Source organism: Pinus tabuliformis, chromosome 1_2 (genome assembly GCF_031772625.1).
Source record: "Pinus tabuliformis cultivar Carrire ecotype Pingquan chromosome 1_2, CPIR1, whole genome shotgun sequence".
NCBI lineage: Eukaryota > Viridiplantae > Streptophyta > Pinopsida > Pinales > Pinaceae > Pinus > Pinus tabuliformis.
The window spans coordinates 199,806,608-199,816,828 of record NC_142298.1 but is presented as its reverse complement, the minus strand read 5'-3'; positions in this window follow the sequence as shown (position 1 = coordinate 199,816,828).

The following is a 10,221-nucleotide window of genomic DNA, read 5'->3' as shown; positions in this document are numbered from 1 at the left end:
TTCAGAAAGATAATTGATCTCATTATGCAATTACATGCCCGTTAAGTTTAGCAGTGGATTAGAATCTTGTAATAGTAACCACGACTCAATTTCTCTAGGAACAAGGCCTAGCAGCTCACACCTTAAGATGATATAAGATAATTTCCAAAACATTAGTGAAATATTTCGAAGTAAACATCACATTAACTTCATAAAGATAATTGATCTCAATTAATTGTAGAAACTCAACCTAAAGGTAAAAAAGACAAGCCTTTGAACACAGATGGAAATGTCATTCTTAAACCTTAGCAATTCAAACAAGAAAACAAAATTTTAACTAGAATTACAACACGATTTTTTTTAATGTTTCAAATTACAACACGCCCTAGATTTCTGAAAGCTATTGTTAAGAGAGTCATTCGATGCTAAAGAGGATGTCCATACATAGTGCTTAACATTGGGAACTCGAAACGAGTTGAACACAGAACCTTGTTTCATGAGATGTACCATCATATTGTTGTAATTATTTGTAATGTATGAGATGTTGACTTCCAAAATCCACCAGCTGCCAAATACTCGGTTCAAGCATCCTGGTTTACAACAGTGTCTGTTTCCACAAGTACAAAGCCCTAAATTGGCAAGATCATCCTTAAATTAAACCAGCTCATCGTGAACCCTTTCCCTCAGCAAGACACTTGGTATTGTAGCAAAGTCTGCTTACAATGTATTGTTACCTTGATCTTTAGTTTCGATTCTCCGTATCAGTAAAATCAGTATATCTCTGATCTATACTGTTCCATAAATCCATGATCTCCTTCTGATGATACATTACAGGTCATCAAGGATGTTTTTCTTGAATGATCAGGTAAATAACAATAACTTTAACACATACCCTATTCATATCAGTTAAAACCCTCATAGAGTTTATGGAGCCTTAGAAGGAATTCATCTCAAGGAGAAAAGTTCGTCTTCGGACGAGAAGGCTAGCCGTGGTCTTGAAAGGCTCGTTGAAAGCACCGACAACAAATGCATCGCTTTCTTTTCGCACCGGCTGGTCACTAGGTCGAATCGCAACGAGAGTTGCGCCCTGCAGGGCCATGCCACCGGGAAGCTCAAGATAAGGAGCGTACCACAATTTCATGTTGAGGGCAGGGACCTGGGTCCGGTTTGAAGAAGCAGAAGCCGCAAGGGGTTTATCGCGAAGCTCCTGTAACTAATCTTTGCCCATACAGAGAACCCCCTAGGCATTAGAAGTGAGAACGAGGCTCTGCAAGGTAGGGTGATCATAAATTATATGTTGTAAAAGAAAGTGCCTAGCAGATACGACTATCAGGTAATTGATAGTCCACACAACCCTAAGCTTCAAACCCCCGTTGGGTAGCTGATGAGCTGTAAGGCCAGATGAAAGCATTTGTTCGTTGTTATGGCAGTAGGTCATGGAAGCAGGTCGTGCACAACAGAAATCGGAAGCATTGTTATGGCAGCAGGTCGTGCACAACAGAAACTGGAAGCAGGTCATGCAGCAGAAATGTAGCTATGCGGTTTTGGGTTTTGGAGAGAGATATATAGCCAGAAATGTAGCTATGTGGTTTTGGAGAGATATATATAGCCAGAAATGTAGCTACGTGGTTTTGGAGAGGGAGATTTTGGAGAGAGATATATAGCCAGATGTGAAAGAGACCATATGACAGATGTCAATCAGAAAATGAAAGTGTAGACTACTAAACTGATTCAAAAAAATGCCTATCGACCTAAATATGATGTTTCTAAAAAATTATAACTTATGTTTATATGACTTTTTTTAATTAATCAATTTAATTAAAAGATCAAAAAAAATATAACTAATTTTGAAATAAATCTCAATCTTTGTCATTATTATTATGAATATTCTAAGATATTCATTCTTATTATCCACCTAATAATTATGGATATTTAAATTAAAATTTTGAAAACTCTATTTCAAAATAGATATGGATATCATTGTAACTAGTAAATAAACACAAGTTTCATTCCTTGTACAAAGCTATAGGATATGTTTTCAGAGGTCTCAGAGGTCTACCGAAAACATGTAGCAAGGTGTCATTGGATGTTGGACCCAAAGCCCTAAGAGTTGTGATCTATTGGGCATCATGTAACAACGTAAATGAGTTATATTATCGATCCTAAAAATCACTTACAATGATTGGGATAATCCTTGGTTGAAACGTTGAAGGATATGTTCTTTCAGTCGAAACACCAATGAGCAAGAGCTTAGTTGGGGCCGAACCATTGATGCAACTTCGATTATTTGCCAGAGAAAAAAATCTCAGCTCTAGGTCCTTATGATATACTCATTGATCTTCCTCTCAGGCATAACGTCAACGCTACCTCTTCTTAGACCCAATGTCATTACATTCAATCAACCCAGACATTGATGGTTGAACAATTTAGGAGAGCAAGGTGAGATGATAATCAGCCTGATTCACTGCCAGGAAAGGTCTTTTGACCACCCCCACTGCGGGTGCCCACCCCTTACGGATGTTAGCACGCATTCAAGACCAAAGGAGATCTACAAACATCTGCCCACGATGTTAACCTTCTAGCACACTTAGATAAACCTTGAAATCATACCTGCATCAGTGCAATCTTGGTCATCGCACTTCACAGTTAACTCGCCCTATGGGATCATAATGGTTTCTCATGATAACTTGTAGTGGTTTCGTGCAATGGAGGACGCGGGTGGTTTCATGGCAAACCGACGCCCTCCCTCAAGTATATTTCCATCCTCTGCCACCTCCATTGGAGGCCAGTCATCTCAACAAAAAATATGTCTGGTGGTTTCAATGTGGAAGGAAAATGCCTTTGATTCTGCTCCTTTCTTCACACTCGGCAATTAGCCCATTTTTTAGTATTATGTGGTTGACTCAGAGGTGGAATGTTTGTGTCGCAGTTGGCTAGAATCTTAGCCATCCCCTACCTCCGGTGCTTGCAAGATCATTTTGGAACTTGCAATGGCCCCCTGGGCTCATTGTATTTATCAGACCTTCCCAAAACCTCCTCCGCTTTCTTATCATTCGCAGGATTTAACTATAAAGAGGCAAGTCTCTGTCTCGTTTATCTGTTTCGACACCTGTTTGTCTATAGAGCAATTTGGTAAGAGTTGGTGCAATTGGAGAGGGGTGGAAATGCTCAATTGGAGCAGTTCAGGTGGGGTCAGCAAGTCTCAGAGTTCATGCAAGGTCGCGGCTATCGAATTCCCCTCTAGTAAACAAGAGTTCGTTCAAGGATCACGAGTCATCGTGGATCGCAGTAAGTCATAATGGGTTTCAATTTTATTCAATTGGTCTTCTTAGGGAGTCAGGTCGGTGTTGTAGAGACCTGCACGCCATACCATCTCTGCACACAAAATGGAAGCCCTATCCGGACTACAGTCAGCCACAACAGGGTCTCAACTTCTTTCTCAAGGGAGTTTGGTTGACGCTATATGGAAAGTCACAGAATTCCATCTTAAAGTATCAGATGGAAGAGATGATAGAAACCCTCTCTGCAGTGAAGTTGATCTTAAAGCATTGGGGAATCACTCTGGTTTTAGAGGTCTACAATAGTGCTCCAACGATCCAGGTTGGTAGCAACAGTTGGCAGGTGATCATAACTTTGGGTCAACAGTGATATTTGGTGGGTGGTAGTTGGTCAGTACTTGGTTAGTTTTGTCATACTATTATTCTTTATAATGCGTCAAATTAGCTATGGAGCAGTTGGAAAAAAATTGTCTTAGTTTACATGGCTCTTAGGAGTAGAGAGATCATTTTTGTAATGATATGCATAACAGTTTTAGTCTAAGTCCTTTTTGGTTGGACAAGTTAGTGAGGAAAAACATCAGAGATCTTAAGAAGCTAAATTTGTGTTATTGGGTTAGTTTCTTATTTGGGTGGCCAATTGTACATAGGAAAACCCTGTGTATCCATTTGATTCAGTAATATAAAGAGGAGCATTTCACAAAACAACAAAAACAGTCTTTTGACCAAAATGTCAATGAGTCAAAAAAACCATGGCTCAATCTCATCGATGGATGTGTGTTAGTTTTGGGTGGAGGCAATGTGGCGATCACATTTTTGAAATGAGGTTGTTCATTTTCCGAGGAGTTTAAAATTTAATAGTGATGATTAAAAGGGAGGATGACGCTTAAATACATTCCCATTGTTCAATATGGGAACTTTTTTTCAATTCAAAAATATACACACCTATCAGAATAATTACTAATAATAATAATAATAATAATAATATAATTTTAAATAACAATAAAATACATATTCTACTTCTTCTTAATTTAAACTTATACTTTTAACATCAATTCACTATTAATGAATATATACCAGTCTAGATCCATCTTAATCTCGGATCTATCAAACATCGATAGGGATCAAATCTCTCGTTGTGCAAACCTCTTTTTTGAGTGCAAAACTTGAGGAAAGGTTTGCACCTCAAGAGATTTGATCCCTCTCAACGCTTGATAAATCTCGAGTTAAGATGGATTTAAGCTGGTTTCAGTGATGTGTGGTCACACAAAATTTGTTGAATATCTAATTATTCTAATCATTTTAGAAATATGCCTAAGATTAATCTAGTGATTTTAATTTTAAATTTACTCAATTACCTTAGTTTGTTGAGATGATAGAGATTGTTTGTAACACCCTCCTCCCATATCCACCCAAGTAACCATGTCAATCGGGATAAACATGAGACGAGAGGCTACTATGATCAGATTCAACCTCCTAGGTGACCTTAAGGAAGTGGAATCGACGGAACATCACACACAGTCATCCAACACCATCAACATAACCCTTAAGAGACAAGTCAACCACTCAGACAGCCTATCTTTGGGTGTCATTATTGTTCTGAACCTCTAAGGCCATAGTCGCTCTCATGCTATGGGCAAGAGGGCAACCACAGACCTAAAGTCGCTCTCATTGGCCTGTCTGCCAATGAATATGGACCAAACTTGCCAGTTCTGTGCCAGCGACCCCAGGAATTAAGCCACTTTTTCAAGCCTATAGCCCAAGCCACTACCCATAATGGAATGAAAGCTCAGAATCAAGTAAAGTACAGGGAAATAATGATGCAAAAGTAAATAGTTGATCAAGACCTTAACGAGACCCTTACTAGCCATGATAAACATTTCATCAAACATATCATAAACATGTAACCTTTAGGTGTAAACAACAGAATTAAGTGTAGGGATCTCATACTTATTTGAGAATCGTCGTGAACCATTGTTTCCTCATGTCTTTTGCTGCCTTGTCACTTATTAGGTCAAATATACAATGTCCATTCAAATACAAGTAAAAACGCGTTGAGAGCCAAACATAGCTGCTGCCATAAAATGTACATATAACCAACATAATAGGAACAAAAATACAATAAACATATCAACCATCAAATCCATATATACACTAGTACATTTACACATGAAAATTAATGGAATGAATTTCTCATTAATCAGTGCAATGAACCAACTGGGGATGGGACCACCTGATCATAGATTGGTTGAGCCAAGTCTCTCTTCAGCCAATCACCCTCGTGCCATATTCCAAGTATGAATATGGGACTCATAGAACACATCAAAAACACTAATCAATGTGGATGCCAAAATTTCCAAGAGTACGAGAGAGAGAGAGAATAATGAAAGAGTTCCAAAGCTAAACTAATAAAAGGTTACCAATTGATCCTAGAAGCCTTTCTATGAATAAGGTCTCTATTTCCTTCATTTTCCATTATTTTCTTTCATTTTCCTCCTCACATGCAACCTGGGATCTTTCACCTCCTTTTTCACCTAATTTCCATTATTTTAATAAATAATTATGCCAAAAATGCCATTTTGACTTTCCAAATTCTTAGCCATTGCCTTTGCCAAATTCTTTAGCCATAAACAACCAAATGAACACACAATATGATGTCCTGCCCAACATTAAGCTTAGAATAAGTGTCCCATTCATCTGTGGTTATTGTTTTTTAACTTTTATTACACGAAATTTTCACCAGGGTTGTTACATTGTTAATAACTTGAATGATGAAAAATGATGAAATACAAATTTTGAATTCAAAGTGATAATGTAGCATTGTCGAATGATAGAAAGTGTGAATAATAAGAATGTAGTCAGTTACAAATGGTCTTCATTGTGATCAATCTCAAACTTTTTTCTTCTAATGTTCTTATTGTCACACGTGTTAGTTTTGCCATCTTTTCATATTGATCATATGAAAATGGCAGTTGAAATCATAGACCATTCAAATTTTTAACTCAAGCTATTGTAGTAAACATCATACCTTGTCTCTCTTGCTCTCCAATATTAATAGTAGTTTTCTCCAAAGTCAATCATTGTGACTTATGGAGTGTTAAACCCCAAGTAAGTTTCAATAGTAGTTGTTTTCTATTACCTCATTTGAATGCAAAGTGACTAACAATGTTGAATGATGGAAAATTGGAATAATAAGAATGTAGTTAATTGCAAACAGTTTAAATTTCGAGAAGTAAACATTCTATTTAAAATGGGAATTCAAGTATTTATTTATGGTTGAATTATTGTAACATGGAAATCAATGCATATTGTACACTGGAATCAATGCACATTATTATTCTAATTACTTTGAAATTGATGTACATCATACATCTAGTTACATTAGATTAGAAATCAATGTCCGTGTCGAAACCAATGCATCTAGTGCAAGCAATCAAATAGGATTGGAAATCAACATCTACATTGAAATCAATGCATCTAATGCAAGCAATCAAATAGGATTAGAAATCAACATCTACATTGAAATCAATGCATCTAATGCAAGCAATCAAATAAGGTTAGAAATAAACAACTATACTGAAATCAATGCATCGAGTGCAATCAATAAAATAAGATTATGAATCAACATCTACACTTAAATTAATGCATCTATTTTAGTGGAAAACTAAAATATTCGCAGCTTTCTAAATCCAACTTTACCTTTTGTAAAAATATTACTTCCTCTTTCTCCATGGTTAATAATGTTCGATACTTTATACTACTATACAATATCGATATTTGTCTTTATGTTTCTCTTTCTTCTTCCTTATCTCTCCCCCCCCCATCTCTGTGTGTATCTCCCTCCTTCTTTGCCCCTCCCTCTCTCCCCCATCTCTCTCTCCCCCCTCCATCGTTGTGTCTATCTCCCTCCTTATTTGCCCCTCCCTCTCTCCCCCATCTCTCTCTCTCTCCACCTCTCCCTCCCTCTCTATGTCTCTCTCTTTTCCCTCTCTCCCCCCACCATCTATATCTATATCTCCCTCCATCTCTCCTTTGTCTCTATATCTCACCCCCCAAACACACAAACTCTCTCTTTCCATATCTATCTATATTCCCTCCCTCCCACTCTTTGTATCCTCTCTCCCTTTGATTTATATCTCTATCTCCATCTACCTCTCCTTTGTCTCTCTATCTCACCCCTCAAACATATACAATCTCTCTCTCTCTCTTTGTCCCTCTCTGCTTCTCTCTCTCAAGTCCTCTCTCTCTCCCACCTCCCTTTGTCTCTCCCCCAATCTCTCTCTCTCTCTTCCCTCCAACTTTGTCACTTTCTCCATCCCTCTTTCTTTCTCTCTCTTCCCTCTCCCCCCACTCCATCTTTGTGTCTCCCTCTCTCTCTCTTCCCCTTCTCTCCCTTTCTCTCTCCTCTCCTCTATCTCTTCCCTCCTCCTCCCCTCTCTTCCTCCCTCTCTCTCTCCATCTCTCCCTTGTCTCTCTCTCTCTCCACCTCTCTCTCTCTCTCTCTGTCTTTTTGCTTCCCTCCCCTCTCTCCCCCTCCACCTCCAACTCTCTCTCCCTCCCTCTCTCCTTCTCTCTCTCTTCCTTCCTCTCTCTCCCTCCCTCTTTCCTTCTCTCTCTCTTCCTTCCTCTCTCTCCCTCCCTCTCTCCTTCTCTCTTCTCCTTCCTCTCTCTCCCTCTCTCCCCCCCCATCTCTCTCTCTCTCTGCCCTCTAGCTTCGTCAATATCTCCATTTCTCTCTCCCCCCATATCAGTCACTCCCTCTCTATCTATCTATCTATCTCTCTGCTCCTCTCCCCCTCTTTTTGTCTCTCTTCCCCCCTCTCTCCCCTCCATACATATGATTGAGAATTGTCATTTTGTGTAATCAATAATATATGTAAGGTATAATGTAATAATACGTATAACGAAGATTATTATTATTATTAGAATATATTGGGATAATAATAATCAATATTATTAATTATTATGCCAATAATGATATAGAAATAAATAACATGTTAAAGAAACAATAGTATGTTAACTTTACATTATATTTTACATTTTAAATTATATTATATTTTGCATTTTATATTACATTTCACATTTATATATGTTTTAATTTGAATGTTAATTAAAACATATGAAGTTGGTATTTAATTTTGTTTTGGTTTTTCCCATATATATTTTTGTCGACATTTAATTTTTTTTCATATACTTACTTACATACATTATGCTTACACACCTCCTTTACATTGGGTTGTAGAGCGCTTCTCAACGCAATTAGAAAATGAGTATACTTTGATTATCTCTTTATACTTTATGAATTTAAACAAAATTTTTCATTTTATTTTCCCATTGAGAAGTTTAACCTCCCTTTACTACGTGGTATACAATCATTTGTCTATTATTAATAGCTCGCATTTTATCATTTTGTTATTGAAAAGTCCAATCTCCCTTTAATCTGTGTTCTACAATTATTAAACCTACTAAACACAAGTTATATTGCAATTGGTCGTTAGTCAAACTTATTTGACTTCAATTAGTTTGTACATTTTTAAAAACAATTTATAAAGTTTATTAAAGTTTCTATAAAAATTAATATTAAAAAAATAAAAATGAATTTTTAAATCTAAATTACTATTTTCTAATGAGTAAATGTATAAAATGTGATTAATTTTATCTACTTTTAAATAAAATTGTTAGTAATATATATATATAAATCACATTTTTGCCAAATATCCTAACTATTAATTACCTTATTGATTAAGGTGACAAATCAATACTTTCTATTACTACCACTGTCATGGTCGTATTACTACCACTGTCATGGTCGTATTATAATTGTTGTCAATAATCAATCACTAAAATCCTAATAATTTAACAACTGTTGTACTACCACGTCTCTTAAAAAGGACTACCACGTCTCTTAAAAAGGATAAATACTAATTAAAACACTACTCAATATTGTGCCATAACTAAATTGCGGTAAAAGGGAGAAAAAACATTACAATGTTGTAAATTTGTACAGTGTCTATTCACCATAAAAAAGCCCCGTGGTTGCTTTTATTGGAAGTCATCAAGAAAGTACATATTTGATATTTTTAATTTTCGATTTTTGAGTTGGTGATCAAAGTCATTTACGATTACATGGTCATATTCATTGAATTTTTGCAAAAATACAAATAGATTCTAGGTAACCTACCATATACAAATAAAAAATAAATGACTATTAAATCATTATAAATCATATAAGTGGGTCATAAATTGACCCTATGAGAGTATCTTAACAAAAACCAATGAAATTGCAATAGCTTATCTTGTCACTTGAAAATTACATTTACATAGATAATTTTATTGGAAAACATTGTTCTTTGTGCATATGAGACCAAGGAGGTAAGGGTTGGGCGAAAAAATAGAGAACAAATATTGTAAACATAACCCTAATTATGAAAAGAAAATGCCAGAGTTGATGTCTCGTTGTATTTGATGTGTTGATTATTTATCTTATTGATGCCTTTTTATATATGTTTGCTTATTTCTTTGCATTTGGACTCCCCTAGTATTCATTAAAAACAAAAATATCCCCCTTAAATTATATTTCGGTTGAGTGGTCCTCAAATTTATGTAAAACATTCCAACGCTATATTTCATTATAATATTACAAGATTCCCCATCAATTCTACCACACGTAAGCTTTCTTAGTATCGAGGGTCATTGAACATTTTTACATCGAAGGTGTCTCTTTTGAATCAGTTAATTGCCTCAGATCGTCTACTTTTTTGTTTTCTACCGTACAATTGTCCTACTAGTTTTCCACTGTCAACTTGTCTACTATGGGTGTACCCTTTTGCCTATTGAGTGACATGTGTTGTGTTCAATGGTACATCGATGATTCTGGAATCCTTGGCGTCCGGCTGTTGTTTTCCCCATTAAATTACATCTAATCCATTTTCAATTCCAAAGAGGCGCAATTATCCCTCCTTAGTCT